The sequence below is a fragment of the Mauremys reevesii genome, linkage group 8, assembly GCF_016161935.1.
Source record: "Mauremys reevesii isolate NIE-2019 linkage group 8, ASM1616193v1, whole genome shotgun sequence".
Taxonomy (NCBI): Eukaryota; Metazoa; Chordata; order Testudines; family Geoemydidae; genus Mauremys; species Mauremys reevesii.
This window is the reverse complement of record NC_052630.1, coordinates 60,804,686-60,827,907: the sequence shown is the minus strand read 5'-3', so window position 1 is coordinate 60,827,907 and position 23,222 is coordinate 60,804,686. Positions and strand designations below refer to the sequence as shown.

General features: G+C 40.3%; 1 long non-coding RNA gene across 1 annotated transcript in view; it reads left to right on the top strand.

The window, feature by feature from the left end:
* Positions 1-17,739, top strand: part of LOC120369797 — a 52,624-nt gene extending 34,885 nt beyond the window's left edge. Inside the window, exons 3-4 of the long non-coding RNA XR_005583439.1 lie at positions 17,080-17,240; positions 17,658-17,739. This is a non-coding gene — a long non-coding RNA (uncharacterized LOC120369797). The remainder of the gene's footprint in view (positions 1-17,079; positions 17,241-17,657) is intronic.
* The last annotated feature ends 5,483 nt before the right edge of the window (positions 17,740-23,222 follow it).

The following is a 23,222-nucleotide window of genomic DNA, read 5'->3' as shown; positions in this document are numbered from 1 at the left end:
TAGATTGATGAATGAAATGAACAGTTCCTGGTGTTCTTCTCTGCACTTCTCCTGAATCTGTTGTGTCACAAAGATCATGTCAGTTGTGCCTCAGGAAGTCTTGAAGCCACACTGTGATTCAGTGAGGAGTTCCTTGGCAAGGGGGAGAAGTCGGATTAGTAGGATCCAGTCAAGGATCTTCCCTGCGATGGAGAAGAGGGTAATACCTCTTTAGTTCCCGCACAAAGGTTTGTCCCCTTTCTTGAATTTTGTAACAATGTTGTCATTCTTAAAGTCAGGTGGAATTTCTTTGCAGGTCCAGATTTTGGCAAGGAGCTGGCAAAGTTTGTGCTAGAGCATTTAAAAACCTCAGCTGGGATGCCATCTGGGCCTGGTGCCTTGTGATTTTTTTTCTGTCTGGGTGATGGCATGCTGGACTTCCTCAGAAGATGGGGGATCAGCAAGCTGTTCCATTGCTGAGCCTTGTGGAATAGACTCGATGGTGTCTTCAGAGACTGTGGATTCACAGTTTAGTAGGCTCTCAAAGTGTTCCTTCTAGCATTGTTTAATGGCTTCATTGCATTGAGGAGAGTGGAGTCATCCTGGGAATGTAAGGGGGTTGGGCCTTTGGAGCTTGACACATATATATATTTTGTTTCTTGAAAGAAGCTTCTCATGTCATTATGGTCTATGAAATCCTGGATCTCAGAGGTCTTCTCTTGCCACCTAAGTTTCCTGTAAGCTGCATGGCCATGCAGCAGCCTACTTAGCACCACACAGGTGCTCATGGAACCCCTCTGGGGACTGGCCGGGAAAAGGGCACCCCTGTCTCAACTCCAACCTAGCCCAGGCTACAACCTGCCATGGCTGGGGAAGCCCCAGGTGCAGCCTGGCCCCCAGGCCCAGCCCAGCCCCAGGTGCAGCCCGGACCTGCTGGAGCTGGGGGAGGGGCGCCTATCCTGCAGCCCCATCCCCAGAGCTGCCACAGATGTGAGAGGTGCCTCTCCCCACCCATCCCAGGTGCTTCTGCAGGGAGAGAGAGCTGGGAGGAGTCTTTTCTCCCCACCCTAGCCCCGGAGCACCCTCCTGCACCCCAAACCCCTCATCCCAAGCCCCACCCCAGAGCCTGTACCCTCAGCGGGAGCCCTCACCCCCTGCACCCAACCCTCTGTCCCAGCCTGAGCTTCTCATCCCCAGCCCCACCTCAGAGCCTACACTCCCAGCCAGAGCCCTCACAACGCTTACCCCAACCCTCTGCCCCAACCCCTTCCCACACTCCGAACCCCTCGGCCCCACCCCCCACCACATGAATTTTGTTGTGTGCACCACTATGAAAGTGATATGTCACACATCACCTCTATATTGGTTCACATAACAAAATTCATTGCGCACATGGATGGGAAAAATTAGAGGGAACACTGCTTGCCACCATTTATTTTTGATATCACATAGCCTCCTTTGGACTTTGGCTTTGAGCAGGTGATAAGCCTCATGTGTTCGTTGGATAGAGGAATCATTTTCCCAGTTCCAGAATGCAGTTCTTTTCTCTTGAATTAATGCTTGGTTTGACGAAAACGAGGAAATCCTGTCTTTGTGCCGATGAGTGGAATATCCTATAGTTTCAGCACATGCACTGTGAATGGTATTTTTAAATTTATTACAGTACTCTTGAATGTCAATGATGTTATCAGGCAAGTTAGAGAGATGTTGGCTTGGTCTTGAAGTGCTTTGATGTTGTACCAATTGCTTAGTCTTTGGATGTGGTGGCACGTGTTGCAGGTACATGATTGATCTAATTAATCAATTGTCTGTCCAACAGTGATCTGTACCTCTTATGGCTCGTGTTATAAGGACATTGGCGTAACCTCAGGCTCTGACTATAACATAGTCAGACACTGAATTTTGCCACCTGGAATGTCTGCACCCTTATGGCCTCTCAGCACAGTGAACGCCCAGAAAGAAGAACTGCCATAATTGCCAGAGAATTGGCAAGACTCAACACTGACATTGCACCTCTTAGTGAGACACATTGGGCTGATGAGGGCCAATTAAAAGAGGATAGAGGTGTCTACACCTTCTTTTGGAAAGAAAAGCCACTTGAAGAGAGATGCATTCACAGGATTGGTTTTGCCATAAAAATAAGATCACCAGTCAGCTTTTGGAGCTTCCTGTGGGGATCAACGAGCATCTCATGACTCTTCGGCTCAAGCTCAGCAATAACCAATATGCCACGGTCATCAGTGCATATGCCCCAACACTTGATGATGAGGAAGACAACAAGGAGCAGTTTTATAGCACTCTGAATGCAGTCCTCAGAGCCACACCTAAGCCAGACAAACTCATCCTCCTGGGAGATTTCAATGCCAGAGTCGGATGGGACTCCCAACTCTGGAGCGGTACAATAGGCAAAGAAGGGTTGAGAAAGGTAAACCCCAATGGTATTCTTCTCCTCAACAAATGTGTGGAGCATGACCTGCTCAACACAAATACCATCTCTAGGCAGAATAACAAATTTAAGACCACCTGGAAACATCCTCGGTCCAAACACTTGCACCTCCTTGGATTTGACCAGACTAGAAGATATGTGAATAGGTAGGTGGCCAAATGTATAGGTGGGTTAGTAATGTCTTATTCAGAGATAGCATACAGGACATCAGAATTATGCAGGAATGAAGGCATTGTGAGGTGGAAACCAAGCTAATTGCTGGCACCCCCTTGTGGTGGATGTCCAGTGCAGGTACTCCACAGGGAAGGGATACAGTGACCAGATAGGATTAGTAAAGGATTTAAGGGAAGTATTCTTTACTGGAGCAGAAACAGGGGGCGGTTCAGAACTCCTATGGCTGATATGTCAGGAGGACTGTAAAGAGGGAGATTGACTCCCTTAATGCTCATTCAAAGGGAGATGGTGACGTCCCAGCAGCAGATTGGCTGGAGACCAGGATGGATAAAGGCTGAGGGCTGACAGTAGCCACCTGGGTATATGTAAATGATTATGGAATTACCTGCATGGTACAGTTTTATTTGCTGGGTACTCACAGACATTTAGGAATAAAATTGTAGCCATTGTCTCCTGTCCTCCTTCTAGCATAGCCGAACAAAGTTTTTTTTTAATTATTATTTTTTTTCATCTCTAGGTTATTTGTTTTGGTCTTATAGGTGTTTAAGGCCCTATGACAATGGGTACTGTCTGTAGAATAATATTAAATGAATTGATGGCATTAGACTAATTCCTAGTGGATACAAAGAATACATTGACACCAATTTGCAAACTATTTGATGGCAGCACCAAGAATAAGTGACTAGCTAAGGAGAATGAACTAGACTCACTTCACTAGAAGCAGGCTCTCTAAAACAAGACTAACATGTTGATGGCACAATGTGGGGGGAGTATAAACTCTCTAGGCTAATACAGTATTAGTACCATAGAGAGGAAAAAAAAAAACTTCAGCTGTTAGAGGTGTCACTATGAAAACTTTCATTCAGTCACTACAAACTTGTAAAGATTTCTGGAACAAAATATCGGTTTCACATTTAAATGTACTCAAGGCTTGATTCAAAGCCCAAAGTCAACAGAAAGACTCCCTTTGACTTTGGATCAGACACGAAATGTTGATTTGTTTACCTAAAAGCAAAACACTGTGTGGTTTATCCACCAAAAAAATTATGTCTCAAAATATTCTTCTGAATCTGCCCTATCAAGGCTTTTTCCTTCCAAGAAAATGTATGGGCATGAAATACATTTTTGTGGCTAATTCTTTGTTTGTTTCGGCTCAAGGAACACTCTGAAAATGGATGTGTGTGGAGGATTTAGACTGCAATACATTTTAAGATATAAACAGAACCTATATGGAATTTTTAATGAAACCACTGGGTCTAGGAGATCACACAAAAGACAATTATATTTTTCTCTAACTATAATCCATAAATGATCCTCAGTTGGCTAAATTTTATGAAGGTGTAGAACTGAGCCATACTACATACAATAGTTAAGCTTGTTTTCACAGAGAAATTAGTGCTCAGTGAGCTGTAGTGGAAGTTTACAGTGCAGCAGTTGCTATTCCCTAACTCCCCATGTGGACACTTTTACTATACACTAAGGCAACATCTACACTTGCAACTGGGGGTGTGATTCCCAGTTCACAAAGATGTACCTGCACTAGCTCTACTTGAGCTAGTGTGCTAAAAATAGCAATGTAGCTGGGGTAGTACAGGCAGTCGCGTGGGCTAGATGCCTGAGTGTGTACCTGCTCTCCCCTGGATGTTTGGGTATGGACTTAGTGTATTAACCTAAACTGCCCAAGGATACTTCTATAGTGAGCAGAAAGCATCCACAATGGGAATTAGTGCACAGCAACCTGGGGAGCAAATTTATGGAGCACTATCTACTCTGCACTAACGTCTCTGTTTAGTCAAGCCCTTAGAGAGAGATGCACACACACACACACACACACATATGGGGGTAGGACCTGAGCTCACTGAAGCCAATTCACAGTAGCTGAGGATCTGCCACCGTTTTTATATATACATAATACTACAGAGTGTGGCTCAGTCCATATCTTCACGAGCATAACCTTCTAAAAAAGATGCCCTTTCAATTAATGGTCTTTTCTCTGGCTTGGATCCCTTTTAACAAACACTGCTCCTTGGGCAGTGAAGCAACATTTTCAACTATTTGTCTAGCTGTGGTATGCAGATAAACAGAACATTTACAAATACATTTCAACATTTCAAATGTGGACTAATTAATCACAGTAGAAGAAAAGTAATACAAAACGCTAAATACAATGACCCCCGTCCCCCAATTTTCCAAACTGTTTAGCTGAACTACACATATAAGTAGTCATTTTACAAGTGAGCGGCGTAGAAGTAAACCTAGGAAGTAATTACCCAGATGACAAATTAAACCATTTGGATCAGAATGGACTTAGAATTTCAGGAAAGCAGAAATCAGAAAACATAATTTAAACAGGCTTTTAGGGGGATCAGAAGATAATGATCTTCCAATACCATTTTTGAAACTTTTGTTCCCAGTGTATTGAAAAGTTACTGGAAATGGAAAATGCCCTCAGAACATCAACTGAATAAATGAGAGATTTGGGGGTGCGGGGGAAGAGGTAGGGGGAAATCTATTATCTTCAAGGTTTAAAAAGACCCACATGCTTTTTACATTTTCAGGGTGATACAGCATTCAAATCCCAGCTTCTCTGCAGTGATATTTAACAGTAAATGGTTACATATTTGTGATGGGAAACACACCACAGGAGATACACAGAATGTTATTTGAAACCTGAAGTGGATGAAAAACAGTTGACTGTATCAGCTTCAATTTGTATATATTCTTGAGCTGTCTAGCATTTTATGATCAGTAACGTATCAACTATAATGGAGGCACCCAGAAGAAATATAATGGAGGGGTGGGTTCTATTCATTTCGGTTGGAATAACAAGCAATGGGCCCAGTCCGGCAAACACATATGTGTGTAGTCCCATTGACTGCCTATCATTTACTTTATTGAAACTATTTTAATGGAATCAGTAGGGCCTGATTCTGCAAACTCTTTCACATGAGTAGTCCCATCGACTTCAGGTGTGTATGATGTCGGAGGCACACAAGAATTTAATAGGATTTGTTGCAATAAAGAGGATTTTCCAGTAAATCAATGATAGTTCTAAAGAATTAATTTTTCCTTTTAGTCCTTGATTCTTTTTGCCCAAATAATCCTCAGAGCATAGTATATTATTAGTGAATATATCAATAATGTATATGTATATGTTAATACTGACACAAAATTAGAATATATATTATATTCATGTATCTAATACTACAGGCTGCACATAGAAACACTGCCCTCAACCCACATTTGCCTCATTTAACTTTGCTGAATCTGAAGCCTGAAACCTAAAAAGTATGTGTATGGGGTGGAGAGGGAGGGGGTTGCATGGTTTTCTTTCTGATCATGCTCCTGTCAATTGTATTTATACTGATGTTCAGAAAATTATCTAGACAAGAGGAGCCAGGCACTATAGTGAGAATCTAGCACATCTGAACATTCAGAACTACTGTCTAAACTTAGTATGCACTATATAAGCCTACTTACAAACCAAGAGATAACCTAACAGGGTGTTTGTAATTTGTCTCTGGTTTCTTTATTTTGTCCATAGTGGTACTTTATTATTGTATAATTGCATAATAGGAAAATGTTAACTAATTTCTTGTTTACAGAGGATACCAGGCCTGATTCTTATTTACAATTAAGCCATTTTGAATTGCCTAAGCACTGCTTTGGCAGGGAAAAGTGGTCTTACAGCGGGTGCAAGTTAAATTTACATCTGGTCCCTTTTTAGTGCCAGAACAGTGTAAAGTAATATATGTAAGTGAGAATCAGACCCACAAAAATATCTGGTGATTAGCTGTTTCAGATATTTTCCTTTTATTATGATTGAATAGATTGTTATTGTCTTCTGATTTTATATAGTACCATAATAGTTTGAAGTAAGGAGATTATTCTCTCTGGGTTGTAAGTATTAGAGGCATATTCACCTCAACTAGTTTCACCAGCTGAAAGTTTGAGACATCTGATTAAAGTAGAAAAGCGTCTATGAACAGCCTATATGGTTTGACACATTTTATCATCTTGGGATGCATTTAACTTTTTTATAGCCATTTATTTCATATTATGCCAGCATTTCATTTCTAATAAGACTTGGAACTATCACAATATATATGATATACTGTTTTTTTCCCCACCCTTCCATTATTTGTAGAACAGGCAATAGTGATTTCTTATTAAGGTCAATCCAATTTATATATTGGCAGAGAATGATCATCCTCTAGTGTTTATCATCTCTTAAGCAATCATAACTCACTAAAATTATTTAGTAGATTTTTCTCTTTTCAACCTAACACAAAAGCACACAAATCTACACTTATCCCAGTAATTGGATCAATAACTAAAAATTAATTGCTGAATAAAGAATATAGTTTCATGCAATGTCAATTTTGAACAATCTAATAAAAAAGAGATACTTTTCTAAAATTCTTAAGTATCCAACTGCTATCTTGCCAGAATCTCATTTACCAACTGTGTAACTCCCATTAACTATAATGGGAATTCTGAAAATGAATCAAAAGAAAAGACATCATCATCTTACTCAGTTCTCACTCGTCCCCAGATTTTTGAAAGGTGGTAGAGGGATTTATTCCTGGAATTCCCATTAAAATCAATATCTGCAGAGGCAACAGGTGTTTAACTTATTAGCATTGTTATTCAAATTAGTATTCTCCTAGAAACTCTTCAAAACATCGGAATCAAGGGCTTTTGCCCTTTGGGTTGTCATCTCCAAGATGCAGAAACCAGGTTATGGCCAGCCCCCTACCTCAGCCCTTACTTGAGGGAGCCCCATCTTATCTCCTTCCAGGAGTCCTTGCCTTCCTCACCCCACTCCTTCCGCCTCTCTGCTGGTGAGTCTTGGGTCCATCCCACTTCCTTGTCCTCAGGAACAGTAGGAGGTGCCACAGTTTTGACAGATTGAGGTCTGGCAAGTAGAGCAGGACCAGGGTATTGGCTACACTCCCGGCCATGTGAGGAATATGGTAGTTACAAGATTACTGCATGGCCAAATGTGCACACAGCTTACAGGGAACATTGGTCCCAAGTGAAAAACAAAACACACCCCCACAGAAGATTAAATCTTTTCCACTACCAAGCAGTACAAAAAGACAGCCAAGGTGGTTATAAACTAGCCAGACAACACAACCCTATTTCCCCTCTAAATTCATTGTCAAACAGGGGAGAGGCCCTAGATCATATATTTTAGGCCAATACTGCTTCTTTACATGTGAGAGGTAAAATTCCAGTTCAATTCAGTGGCAGAAGGAGGGAGAAAGAGGCAATAGAGCCTACCAGCAATAGTGCCCAGGGTAGGGTGACCATATTTCCCTGTGCTGGATATGGGACACCTGGTAAAATTATTCGTATTCAAGAGAGTTCAATGGCAATCAATCAGAACTATGTGGGACAAACATTCAAATTAATATCAGGTTGACTGAGCCCCTGTTAAAAAGAAATACTGTGTAGCTGGGTTCTTTTTATTTACTTTCTTATATTTAAGGCTTTAGGAGTCACAGGGGGAAGGGGTGACACCCCCCCCCCCAAGACCTCCACACACACACACATACAAGGGGAGAGGTGACACACACACATACTCCTGTATACCTCTCTCACATGGGGTGGTGGTGACTGACCTACCTGACCCTCCCTGCCCAGTGCTATCAGCCCTCCACTCCGGGCTGAGCCCCAGGGACGGTCCCACCTCTCCTGGTACCTGCCGTTGAGTCTTCCCGAGGCCCCCCTAAGGGGGGGCACACAGGGTTACATGTACCCCCCCCCCTTGATTTCTGCCAGGGTTCAGAATGAGGCCAGCAGCAGCCTTTTGGCACTTTGCGGAAGGGTAGGGATGAGATCTGCTTCCAGCTTAGGGGGAGCGGAGGAGGGATGACCTGGCCCATGTCTTTGCAGAACTCATCTCCCCCTTTCCCCGCCCGCATATAGCTGGAAGCAACTTGTCCCTTCCTGCCCACACAGTGTGGAAAGGAAGCTAACACCTCCAGGCTGCTGCTAGCCACCAACATAACCCAGCCACCTCTGAATACAGCGTGGGCAGGAAGGAATTAAGTCCTAACGATGCATTGTGCACCAAGCCCAGGGAATCTGACTGCAGGGGCTTCTAGGAATCCAGACAGAGATATGACTCAGCAAGGGAGGGTGCCTGGGCAGGACCCAGGGTAGTGGGGGGGTTGGGTGAAGAGATTGCTAAGCCCCTGCCCTGGGTGGGCTTCTGTGGATCCTGCAGGGTTGGGGTGTGAACAGGCTGGAAATTGCTTCCCCTCCCATCAGGAGCTTAGCTGAGGTATGGAGAGGCTTTCCCGTGCCAGCACTGTGCATATGCAGGAACTGGCTCCTCTTGGCCAGTGCCCTGAGCCACAGGGTCTTGGGCTTTCCCAGGTCGCCAGCCCAGCCAGAGGCAGTGGGGGAAGGAAGCCAGCGAGGCTGTTGGTGAGCTGAGCACGCCGACCAGGGGCTGGTTCTCCGCACAGCACTGGGAGTGGGATGCACCCTGCCAAGGGGGATATGGAGGAGCAGCAGGGCTTGAGGGGGTAAAGGGGAAAAGCAGAGAGGGGACGGGGGGAGCATGTAAAAGGCCAATGGGTAGGCAGCAGAGGCGACAAGTAATTGGCCGCCGCCTGGCACCTGACCACCAGTCACCAGTCACCTCAGTTTGCAGTGCGCAGCCAGTGCCAGCCGGAAACGGGACGGGGCGGGCAAGCAGGGATCCAACCAGCAGCAGGACCTGCCCATACTGATGGCGGGGAGACAGAAAATACGGGACAATTTGCCCGTTTTTAAGAAAATTCAGGACACCTGCAGGGGGCTTAAATACAAGACTGTCCCTTTAAAAACAGGACATTTGGTCATCGTAGCCCAGGGGCTGTTTAGTTCCCTCAGTCCCCATTCCCTGATGGCAGGAAGGAAAGAGTAGCAGCCTCAGCTTCTCCCTATTTCTTTCCCTCTTCAAGTAAACAGCAGCAACTGAGAAGTTCAGTTTCCAGGTCAGAAAGAGAAGGGAACAGGGTGCCTACTTTCAGAGAAGGATCTCCTCCTCACCCCAACAATCACTGGCTATGCAAAACATTGGTGGTTAGGTAGGTATAATTATGTCCCTCAGGAGGGTGGATTTTTCACACCCCTGAGTGATGTAGTTATACCCATATAGACTTTATTTCCTTCATTCAGCTTCCAAGTCCATGAGCTAAGCTTCCTTGCATGTAAAATTTCCAAGGTGAAATAATGCCATTAACCAATCCTTTGTTTTGCAATGTGTGTTTAAAGAGGATTTGAAAATATCCACCCTGCCCAGGACAGCTACAATGTTTATTGTAAGATAAATTATCAAAAAAGTCCCATTAGAAGCTCCTTGGTAAATAAAGAGGGGCAGTGGAGCTATGCTACTTTACACCATTTGAGGATCTGGCACCAGAGTCTATAATCAGAATATATCACATGCTCCAGTGAAGACATTTCACACAGGTGGTGTAAACTAACCAAATCCCTGTAATGCTTTTCCCATTTATCTAGTCCTTATTTCCATGAGTTTTTGTATGATTGCCCTTCAAATTGCTTCTTTTACTGTGACACCGTTGACTTTTTTTTTTTAGAGGGGGGAGGGGAGGAACTTTGTCCTGAGTCCTGCATCAGCCAAGCAAACCACCCAAGTTTTTGTTTGAAGACACATTAATCCTCTGGACTCAGCAAATCAAGTCACTTCTGCTGCCCTTTTGATAACATTTTAATACTTAACTCTTCCAACTGTGCCTGCCATCTTGGCTTGTCTTAGCCAAGAAATCTGTCCATTGGGGGAACCAAACAAACAAAAAACCTCACTATACACTGAATTCACTACCCTTTTTGACAGAACGCAAAACAGAAGATGTGCCTAAGAGAATGACTGGAGCCCTGTGGCTGTGCTTTCTGCAGGCTGCTAAAGACTATTTGAAATCATTTAAAGTGTGCTGGGATAGCTATTCCTGTAGCTCATTGTAAAGTCTGTTGAAGCAATTCCAGATTTATTTTAAGTAAAAACATTTGGAAAAGCAGGAGCAAACTTGAAGGGCCTATCGGATATTTTTGACAGATCAGGTAGATAACATTTCCCTCCCTGAATCAGATTATTGATTATATTTGTGGCCTGAATTGTTTGCTGGATTGTGTTTGTGGCCTGAAGCTGATATTTCGAACCCTCTCTTCCCTATTAACACACCTACCTGACTGTACAGTGCTCTACAAAGGGGTGGGGGATTTTTTCCTAATGCCAACAGCAATCATTTTATTCCCCCAAGCATGAGATTTCGTTATCCTTATTATTCCAGTGGGAGAATAATGGGGAAAATACCAAAGCACTAACTGTTAAAAAGAAAAAAGAAAATAATGTTCACTGGTTGGAAGAATAACTTGGTGTCAGCTCATGGATCTGCAAAGGTTACAGTCTCCTGAAATGGGTGCAATTTGGAAAGTGAGACAGTGAAAAGGAAGCTAGAGGACAGCAATGCAAGCTGTCAGAGGGGAAGAGTGAGAACATGCAAGGCTCCAGGAGGGAAGAAGCTCAGCTTTTTATTCTGTAAAGAAAATAACTGTCTCTCAATCTCACTTTATGTCTCTTAATCAAAAATGACCCTGTCCTAAATGCCTATGCCTCTGTTCAGTCTATAAAAAAGCCGTGAGTTGTGTTATTTTTATTAAATTTCTATACACTGGCCACCTCAAGAAATAGAGAAAGAAATTGAGAGCAGTCGAGCTCAACCACCACCTCTCTCCAGGCTTGTTGTATTTCTGTTACTCTCCCAGATCAAGAGGCTCTCTTTAACTGGAGCATTTTATTAAAACCATATTTGTTTTCTCTCTCTCCCCATCGCGCAGAGTTTGCACAAGTCCCACTTCTGGAGCATCTTCCCAGAGCATCTGTGACCGTACCCATGTTCACCAAAGCTGTGTTCTTTTGACCTCTTCAGTACTGCTCCAAATCTTAAAGAGACAGGCAGTAGGAAAATAGAGCCCCCGTGTTCCTTCCAGTCCTTATATCAAGAAGTATGTTAGTATAAATGTAAACTACATATTCTAACTTATAAGTACTATATCAGCTCAGGATTTTAATCACATCTTGCAATATTTGCTGTGGGTTTTTGTTTTTTAAAAGCTCGGTTCCTGGAGTCATGTGAATGTGAGAATCTCATCTTATATTTAAAAAAAAAAATTCTAGCCCCAGGGTTTCAGACAAAAGCTTGAAAATGTGACCTGAATGGACCCCAGTGCTTAATACCCAGAGGATAAGTAAAAAGAATTCAGAACGTAAAATCTCATTATTTTTAAGTGAGTCTCATTATTTTGGAGGGAACCACCTACTGATTTTGGAATCGTTGGGTTTGGCAGTACTGCTTTCTCTCCCTCCCCAAGAGGTGCAGCTACATTTTATACTAGATTCATTAGTAACAGCACCTGCCAGAGGTGGTTCAGTTAAATTCCTTGTTTGGATGGGATTCTAGCATTTTCCCCATTTGCTCAGATAGGAGCACCATAGCCCTATATACTCTAATGGATATGCACCCAGTTACTACCACAACTGTACCGTGGCTGGCAACTGATGGAATATTGGGATTTGATTTTCTAATGTAGATGAGGCCAAAAGGCCTCCCACTGGACCTTGTCTGCAATGCCATAACCCTTTGCCCCCCCCCCCCCATACAAGTCTCACAGTTTGACTCAGGCTCTGAGATCCCATACACGGTCAGAATCCAGGTGCCAGCCCAAGCCTGACTAGCTATACTGCAATTTTATTGCCCCACAACCTGAGCCATCTGACCTGGGCCAGCCATGGCTGTGCCACAGGTCTTTTATTGTTTTATCACAGTGTAGACGTACCCTCCAAATCCTTGAGCCAACCTTCCCCTTGAGTTAAATTCACAAAGTCAAGGGGGAGGAGAGGGAGTGACGCGCCTTTGTTTGAAGATAGAGAGGAATAAGCAGCCAGGAAAGTTCCCTGATCCCAGCAATACCAAGCCAAGTGCACTTGCTACATCCCTTCGGTGACAGGTTTCCTGATTTGTGCAAAGTAAAAATGAAGTTACCCTAATCTTGAGTAAACAAAGAAAAGGAAAGTTTTGTCTACTGAGAAAGCCATACCCTTCTAGAGAGACTAGGGAATAGGGAATGCCTTTCATAACTATTTAAAGGGACAGAAGTTTGAATTGAGAAGAAGGGAATACAGTTTCTGTTTGAGGACATTTTCAATATCTTAGAGCTACGAATGCAGAACGCAAATAAAATGTCAGAGGTGGAACTAGTCAGTTTTCATTATGTGTTTAATCATTTTTAATTATTCCAACCAATCTCTAATTTAAATGAAATAATATCAGTCTTTGAAAAGAAAATCTTTGTATAAAGCAAGTTAAGGTTATGGAAATGCGATACCCACCTAAGGCAAACCTCTCAGAGGGAGCACTATGCTAAGATACCATACCCTGATGCCCACACAGCACTTCCCACTGCCTGTGGCAGAGCCAACATCATCACAAAGAACTTCCTTCTACCTCCAAGAGACAAGGAAATACACTTCACACAAGATATTAATGTCCTTCACATGAAAAATTCATTATGATCTCCAAGACACAAACATCTCCTTGAAACCCTCCTTGAAATCTTAGCATGAACTAAGTAGTCAGAAAATGGAGTACCAGCATTATTGTTGTCCCTCACTTTATTCACTGATAGTGGAGTGAGGCTAGCTGGTCAGTCCTTTATTTCTTTGGCCTAGTGACTAGAGCACTAGCCTAAGACTCATAGGTTATGGATTCTAGTCCCAGATTTGTCAGATTTGTGGGGTGATCTTGGGCAAGTCACTTCCTCTGTCTGTGCCTCAGTTTTCCCATATGTAAACATGGGGATAATGCTGATCTCCTTTGGAAAGTGGTTTGAAATCTCTGAAGGGACACTGCTATATTAGAGCACTTTATTAATGAGGAACATGGTCTAGTGGTAAGGGCATTAGACTGGAAAGCAAAAGAACTGGGAGCTACTGTTGGCTTTGCCACTGACCTACTGTTTGATGTTGGGTCAGTTCCTTCTACTGTCTGGGTCTCTTTCCCCTCACGCTCTTGTGTCTCTCCGTTTAGATGGTAAGCTCTTCATGACACACATTTTGCCTTGTATGTGCACTTAGCAGACCCCTTACAGCTTAGGGTCATGATGCAAGGTGGGGTCTCTAGGAAATACTGTCATGTAATAAGTCAATCAAATACATTTTTCTTAACAAGATTTATAATGTTTTCCTATATAATATTTTTCCTTAGTCTTGCATTATGAGCCCAGGAATACTTTTTGCAGTGCTTTTGAGACAAGTAAGCACAACACAGGATGAGACAGTTTATTATGTTACTTTTCCTATAATCAGTCATATGTTCAAACTTTTACTATAACTACAACTTGGCTGTGCCTGACGTGACCTATAGTACTGGCTGAAAAGGCAAAGTGACATTTTATAAAAGCCAAGAGAGGTTTATATTAGGGACAGAACAAAGGTTGAAAATAATAAAAGTGAGGAGATGAAATGGCATTTGCAGCACCTGCCAAATAATTTTACCATAGGGAGAGAATAACATTTGTGCTTTTACATTAGACAATCTAATGTTTGAGTCACAATGTGATTCCAGGAGCTGTTTATAAACCTTGAATTGTTAAGAATAACCATATGGCAAACAGGTAGAATTAGAACGAGTGAATGAAGGATATACTGCTGAGATCTGTTGCAGTCCGAACAAATTTAAGTATTAAGTGAGAATGGGCCAAATTTCAAGAAATCTGGACTAATGTATGATTTTCAATGAAAACCAACTAAAACTTGATGCTAGTTTATGGTTTCAACCTAAAAACAAGTGAAATCTGGAGAAAGTTGGTTTTACATACACTGAAAATCAAACCCATTGAGTTTTGCACAGTTCTAAAATAGAAGAAAACCAGGACTTATTCTTCAATGGGAACTGATTAGCTATGTAACAGAGGCCTGAAGATGTTACTACCGCTGACCCACCTGACCCAGAGGAAAAAATGTTTCTTTGTGGAGGTGCAAGTTTTAAGCAAATTGTTTTTCCCAATGGTAACTTACTAGGGTGATTTTCAGAAAAGCTCAGTCAGCTTCCATTTAGCCATAAAAAAAAGTGGTCACATTTTCTAAGCGAGCTCAGCACTTTTGGTGTAAAAAGTTATAAACCACTGAACAATTTTGTTGACTGTATACAAGAGAGCCGAATCCAGCTCTCTCTCTCTCTCTTAACTGGGTTAGATATGCGAAGTTATAGGAATAGAAAGGCAGTGCAAAGTTATTTTTCTTACTTAAATAAGGAAGTAGGGCATAAACTATGAATACAGAGACAGCAGATCGTTTGAATAAGAAGATGCCACATTTTTAGAGTACAGCAACACTAAGCTAGTGCTTAGCTTTGAGAAACATGCATCTATGTCATGAAACAGTTATTAGGGCTGACATGCATCTATACCTCCTCACACAAAATTATTCTTTCATAATGGGAAAAGTGTTCTGCTACAGGGGTTCAGGTTTGAAGCATGTTTTTTAATTATGCTAGAAGAAAGATTAACATTTGGCTTTCAATGGAATTTCCAAATTTCAGCTGCTACATTGTGACTGATAAAATATATATTATATAATTATTTGTAAGTACCACAGTTATGCTATGTAGGTTTTCCATGTAGATACATATAAAAGGGCTTAACTTCTCTACCTATATTTTTGATGGAAAATTTGTTTCACAGGTTTTATTTCCTTTGGTAATATCAATTCTAGGTTTTTTGAACCATAAGGTTTAACATTAATTGTTTGAGCTTCTCTGGGTATGTGTTCAATGGTGTGCATTTTCAGGATCCGACCAATTGTTCATAAAAGAGGAAACATGGAGTTTATAATATTTTTGTAGTGTTTTTAAGAACCACATGTTTTCTGTAAATATTTCTGAAACTGTGCAGTTTCAGAAAATCCTTTAGTAGGTCTGGCAAAAAACAGTATTTCTAGTTGATCTTCCTAGTTCGGAATAGTAATAGATTGACCTACCCTACAGCTGGAGGTGCAAATCTGAGCATCACTGGGCAACATGAAAGTCCCCAGTGTGTCAAAATTTCTGAAACATCTGTGCCAAATAATTTTGTAGAGTTTAAAAAAAAAAAGTAGTAAAGACATTCACTGTTCCATTAGATGAATAATATGACTGCAGCTGCTGAAATTATGAAAAAGCATGATAATATTTAGCACTTGTACAGTATTTCTCATGGTCAAAGTGCTTTACAAATGTTAATTGAACCTTAAAACTTCTAGGAAGGTAAATATTATCCCCATTTCATAGATGGAGAAATTGAAGCAGATAGAATAAATGACTCCGAAAACCACACAGTGAGCATCAGATTTAGAACTCTACTTGAAACCTCATGAAAGTTCATGAGAGCTAGGATTATGTTCCTTGGGTTACGCTCTCTCATTAGGATTAGATGAAAAACTGCTCATAACAAGAGAATGTGGAAAGATTTGGTCTGATCTTCTTATCTAGAACATACATCATCAATTTATTGTGCGGCTTTTTTTTTTGTTTTGTTTTTAAATGTGGACAAGATAGCAAGATAGAACTGCATGAACAAAATATACCAGGAAAAGAATCATGGGTCTTGAACGCACATCCTATCTGTGTGTTCTCATCTGCAGCCCACTAGACCCTTGTCATTGGATGTCTCCAAGATTAATCATCTATATTCTTAATAGATATCAATTTATTTTCTTTCAAGAGGAAAACTTCAGAATATTCATATGGGTTTCTTAAGAGAAACTTAAAGTAAAGCCATATGATAGGCAAGGCAAATATGGCTTTGAAAAATATTGTCATACTCAGAAGTAGTTAATGGGGCCTACTTGAGATCTGGATATCTTTGACTAGACCATTTTTGAAGTGTCATATAAATTTTTGTTAGAAGAAAAAAATATTGCAAATTATAGTAACTTAGGGAAAAGGGAATAAAATAGCACACTAATTAAAGAGAAAATATTGAAATAATTGTGAAGTGTGGGTGTCAGATTCATGTTTAATGGCAATTCTGTGAAAGGGATAAAATAAATTATATGACATTTTTCTTTCTTTAACAAGAGTAAGGGTGGGTGAAGAAAATTATGCGGGAGACTGGAAAATCATGGATGACTTTAGAATCACTGTTTCCTGAAATAGAACCTAATGGATGCCTAATATAGACTCTGAATGTTCCAGCAGAGAACTTCAAGATCATACAAAAGCTTAAGAGGCTGGATCTTGCAATATGCTGATTTTCTCCTACAAGATCTTGAATACCTTCAACTTCCATAGAGAATCATTGGAAGCTGAGGACACTAATCATCTTGCAGGAGGCAATAAGCCTGGACTGGCCCAAATAAACTGAACAGAGATGCACAGAAGTACAACATGTCATATGTTTCATGTAATTCTCAAATTTTTTATCAGATAATTAAGCTGGAAGAAGAAAGCAGTGCCAACCAGCAAATACAAGAGACATGACCAGAAGTTGATAAGGAACCATATATCCATCTCCTATTGAACTAAACATGAGCTGATTTGGGCCCAAGGAGAATAGTAACCGGTCATGTATACTCTCATCAGAAATGGTAATGATTTACTTGCAACAGGATGGTCTGTCTCCTCAGGAACTTTTGTTTACTTGTTTTTCCTCTCTCTCTTAATTGTCTGGGGAAGGAGGACTGACTGAGTGATGCACAGTAGGGAATTATTACTTTTGCCAATCTGTTTTCTGTATAAGAAGTTCAGAGAACATTCCTGAGGAGAAGTGGTGCAAGCCCAATATTTTACCTCTCCAGTACCCTGGAGATGTTGGGTAAAAGTTTCAAATGCATCTATGTGACTTACATTCCTAGTTGCTTTTGAAACTTTTCCCCATTTGTCCTTTAATGATAAGTTAAAGATAAGTTTAACATTTTTCTTGTGGTTTGTATGAACAAGTTCTGGAGGGGATCTTGTGTTTCTCTCTGAACTTCTACAGCATTCTCTTAATTTTCAAAGAACAGAAAGAAAATGTTTCCCTTTTCCTGCGTAAAGGCATAAACAGTGTGACTGCAACTCAGCAAAAGTTGTGAGGAAAAATCAAAGAGATTTAAACTAAAAGGTGTTCCTTGTCTGAACACCTCTCTGATGACAAGAGGAGCTGGGTGAATATTTTCATTGAATATTCACTTGAATTAAATGCACTTTATCTGTGATTATGCTAGTTGTGTGTTCATTTTCTTTAAGGTAACTGGCAAGAATGCTTATTAAAACTGCAAATATTATAAATTATTCACAGAAAGTGACTTTGTAATATGTAAATGCATGTACTTGTACTACAACCCCAATTATAGGAGTTATACTCCTCCAGTGTGGGAAGAGTAACTTGAAGACTATTGTGTCCACTCAAAATCAACCAACATAATCCAAAGCTTAGTCTGAAGTTTAAAACATAATACTCTGTAAAAAAAAAAAAAAAAAAAAAGTTACAGTGCATCAATGAGGTACCATGCACGTGTTCCTGAATGCCCATGTTTACTTCCTGGAATTTTACAGGGGTATTAATGAAAATGTTGTGTTTTTCAGCTTATGTTTCAAACATCTGTTAGACATACAAACACAGCCCCAAGAAATAACTATTATGATTTCACACAGTGAGCAGTGGTCATAACTAGTCAAGTGAGATGGGGATAGGGTTCACCTAAGGACCTCATCTATTCTTCCTCGACCCTTTGGAACCTCTTTGGCTGCCCCTTTTGCTTGAATCTGGGCTTCCCTCAGCACCCCACATGGCTAGTGCTGATCCTGCTTAAGCCATTCTTTACTGAACAGATTCTCCACATCTTTCCTTCTTGTGGTGACTTCGGTGGAAAGGCAGCTCAAGTCTGGCTGGTTGGCTCTCCCATGTCTCCTTGCTGGGCTACCAGAATCTCAGGTTGGAGGAGCAGATGGAGAACAGTTAAAGACAGTAGAAAAATATCTATTGTTTTCCCTGGGGTATATTGAAAAAAAAAGTTTTCCCAAAGTTTCTGGCAACACCTCTTTGTCTTTGATGACAAACCAAAACCCTAAAACATTTTGGTTTCAAAAACTAAAGGTGTGTTCTTAAACTCCCCTCCTCCCATTTCTTCCTGTCTCCCATTTATCCCTCCGTTCTTCCATCCCCTCCCTACTCTGGATATGAATATGCAAAAGAAAGGGATAAAATGAAGTGAGAAATATAGTATGAAGTTCCTTTCTCTGGTAAAGGAAAGGGTATTTGTTGAGTTAGATTCATGCATCTAATCAGAGTTCTTTACAGCAACTCAAAATTAGTACAAGCCTTCACTATTTTTTTCAAAATAAGAAATGCATGACATTAACTACCTTTACCAAGGGACAACATAATCATATTTTCAGTATTAATACATTTTAATACGTGATTTGGTTAACTTGTTATCTTTGGAGGGTTGCTGCATTATTAATATATGATCACAAACTTACTTTGGTGCCTCATTTTGTAAATAGTGTGGCTAAAAATTATTAAATAGCAATACAAATCAAGATTATTAAAGAAAAGCTATTACATGCCACTTAGGTAAATCCAGCAAATAAATATGGTCTTGATGTGGGCCATTATAACATTTGCAAAACCAATTTGGTTGGTACATATCCTAAAATGTATGCTAATTTTGCATTAAAAACAAGGAAACAATGTGCTTAAAAGAATTGACAATCATTATGAATTACCAGTAATTGTAATAAAGAATTTAAAATGATCTGTTAAGCCTTAGCGTAAGTATCATATAACTGAAAAACTTACCTTAAAAACAAAAGAACTCCACTCTGTGGACTAATGGGCAACTGGTCTTATAACAGTTATATGCTTTTCCTTAATAAAATGTGGCAATTTATACTGTAGAAAAACTAGAAATCATGTAAAGTTATAATGCAAAACTAATTCGAGAAATTATGTGGCACAGTCTATCCATTTCCACCTTAAGGTCCTGCATGGGTCATGCATGGTATGGGGCCAGGATTCAAGACAAGTGCTTGGGAATGCATGCTCCAATGCACCGCTGATCTCAGTTCCACAGGAACTGCTTATGAGTTGCTGGGGGATCAACTGGGCTATGGTCAGAGAAAGGTTTTTTCTACTAGGAGGCTGTCCCACAATCCTAGAGAATGAAATATTGCATGATGGATGAGGCATCAACAAAATCATGTTGACATCAATTCATGGAGGGTGCTAGACTCAAATTAGAAATTTGATACCCAATTTTCCACCACCTTGAACTCCATGTAGTCATTTCCACCTGTGCAAAGTGGCCACATCACACTTTCTCCTGACTCTTTTAGTGGTCTTAAAATGGGTGTAATTTGATGATAATTTAAGTGTCAACATTGTTAATTATTTCATTCCTCGTGGAAGAAAGGAGGAGGGTCGCAGATGTGCACAATTTATGGTGACCTGGTCTATACTTAAAAGTTTTGCTGCCATAGCTTTGTTGATTAGGGGTGGCATTTATTTTTCGTCCTATATAACTATGTCAAAGCCCTAGAAGAAATGTAGTTATACCAGCAAAAGTGTACTTGTGCCAGTATACCTTATTTTGCTCAGGGAACTGGTATAAGCTATACTGGCAAAAAGGACTTCACTGCCAGTATAGACTGTATCTATGCTAGGAGGGTTTGCTGGTATAACTATACTGATATAGCTATACAAAACGCACATTTTAAATGTAGACTAGACCTGGGAATGATGTCTCGTTTTAGTGTTTGTGAGATGTAGAGATGTCAAATATGCCTTGAATAGATGGTTAATAAATATAGTTTTTTCTCACCCTTAGATAGAAAAGCTATCAGTCTGATCCCTTCTCAGTGACATCCAAAGTCACGACTGATCACCTCTGTGGCTATTCCAAACTCTCTTTCTTCTTAGAAACTAGAGAAAATGGGAGATCAACATTCCAATTATAATGTGTGAGACACCTTGACTAAGGATCCCGATAAACTGAAATAGGAATCACTGTTCCCCCAGTAATAGAAACTGGGCTGTTAAAACAATATCTTAAACTACTGTTACAAAATTGAAGCATACAGATAGAAGTCCTATCTCTAGTTACCTAAAAAGCCCCCAAAGATCGACAAACAAAGGTAAAATCCTGTTTTTCTATGTAGGATGAACCCATTGTGTCCTTTAATTAAGAAATTTCTTAAAAGGAAGTTCAATTAATATTCTGAGTTAATATAGCGATACAATTGAAATGAATAAAACATAAGAAGCTTCCGACAAGAGAATGATCAAAGAAGTTTGTTATACACTGATGTCATCTACTGGATATTGATGGAAGTAGCAGGGAAACTGGGGAGCGGGATTCGAAGAGCTGGTTGGCAAGCATCTAATAGAAATAATAGGACAGCCACCCTCCAAGGATCCCTGAAATAGGACACAAACATGGAGGTCACTGTGTGGTCTTCAGCGTTTGGATCAGCCATGAAGACAGCCTATCCCCTCCAACAAGATTATCAAGGCTAAGAGGAAGTGGCAAGACTTCACTTCAGACATTGTATTGCTTTTTGTTTTTGTTTAGTCTAAATAATTGAAAGTTACCTTGTTGAATCTGAGCTCTTTCTAGTGAGACCACAAAGAACTACATGTTGAGATTGTACTAAGTAATGTTGTATGTATGTTTTTTCTTTGTAAGTCCAAGTAAACTGGCCTACAGGAACACTAAAGAAATAATGTTTAAGCAATTGAGTCTGGTACTTTAAACTAGTCCTTTTCAAATCAAATACTAGAAACAGCAGATACCTTCAGACAAAGAGCAACATTACTTCTTGGAGAATTACTTGAAATGGGATAAATGTATAAGAAATACTAAATAACTGATAACTGATTAATATTAAGTGGATGGAATAAAAGATCTTGCTCATTTCTTTTATTGTTCCAGGGTATAACTGCTTGGCCCCCAAACTAATTGAAGTCAATTATTTCTAAAACTATATATTGTGTTCAGTACATGCCTAGATCATCAGGTATCCAAAATTAATCTATATACCCTTTTAAAAACTGTTGATTCACCAAGAACCAGGGGTACAATGAATTAGTCTTAACCAATCAACAAGTTTTATTACATGTTCTGATTTGATAATAAAAGTGGACACTTAATAAAACTGATTGGTTAAAACAAATTCATTCAGCAAAAAGAGAGTGTGTTTTTTAAGTGTCCTGATTTGATACCTCATGCTAGGATGCAACAGTACAGAGGCGAGTCCCCTGGGTGGCAGATGGGGTAACCAGTCTTGTGGATACCCAGAAATGTTGTACCTACACTTATTCCATAATAGCTGTGAACCAACTATTTCTAGGAGAAGGGAAACTGATTTCAAATGGAGGCAGACAAGGCTCATTTGGGCTCCTTTAGGTAAGTCTGTCTAGGAGAAGGAAAACTCTGATATCAAACACAAGCAACTCAAGCTCATTAGCCATGGAAGACAAGAGGGCTAGGGTGCAACCACTGATGCAAACCACCAGGCAAACAAGCTATGATTTAGCATTCCTATGAGTCAGATAGGCCAATCCACCTTAACAAGCCATTACATCTTAAACTTACTTGTTATAGTATTGTGGGGTAGCCGTGTTAGTCTGTATCCACAAACACAACAAGAAGTCCGGTGGCACCTTAAAGACTAACAGATTTATTTGGGCATAAACTTTTGTGGGTAAAAAATCCCAACTCCTTGTTGTTTTTACTTGTTATAGAAACAGTACAGCAAGTCAGACTGACTTATACGGATTTCAGCAAAGGACTGCCAAGTCTAGCAAATGGAAGTGGTCATGGATTTTGTCTAAACATATTACACATATTGTGAGCGGAAATGTCAAAACTCTGTTCATTCCAGGCCAGACTGAGCAAGTAGTGGAGGAGTTATGGAAGTTATAAGTTTTCTTTGCTGCCATTCAGGACACACATTGGTTGGTTACAGAAAAGTTCACAGCTGGAAATTTTATTTTCCTTTTTTTCTGGACATTTAAGTGGACAAGCAAAGCATAGGTATGGGGTTGCTATAGCAGTGAAAAAAGTTACTTCAATGAATAGCTGGAAACTGGTATCTGAGTGGATTGGCATAGCAAGATTTACTACTGCCTACAATAAATTATGTATAACGGTGATCTGCTCAGACACATCAGAGTAGGAAGAGAAGAACAAATTTTATCAACAACTGGACAGCACTGTAGATGAGATTCCTGATCATGATATGATTTTGATAATGGGAGATATGAATGAAAAGGTTTGTCACGGATGTGGTAAGCAAATGAATAGTGGTGGACCACATGGCATTGGAATGGCAAACAATAATGAAGAAAGGTTAAGAACTTGCTGTATGATGTACAGTCTGATTATTGGTGGTACTTGGTTTCCTCACAAAGATATCTACAAGGTGACATGAAAGTCATCATATGGTCAAACCAAAAAGCAGATTAACTAAATCATAAATAAAAGGCATAGGAGGTCACTTTTGGATGTTAGCATCCATAGAAATGCTAAGTATGGTAATGATCATGAATTACTAATGGGAAAGATTGAAGTCCAAGAAAAAAAAAA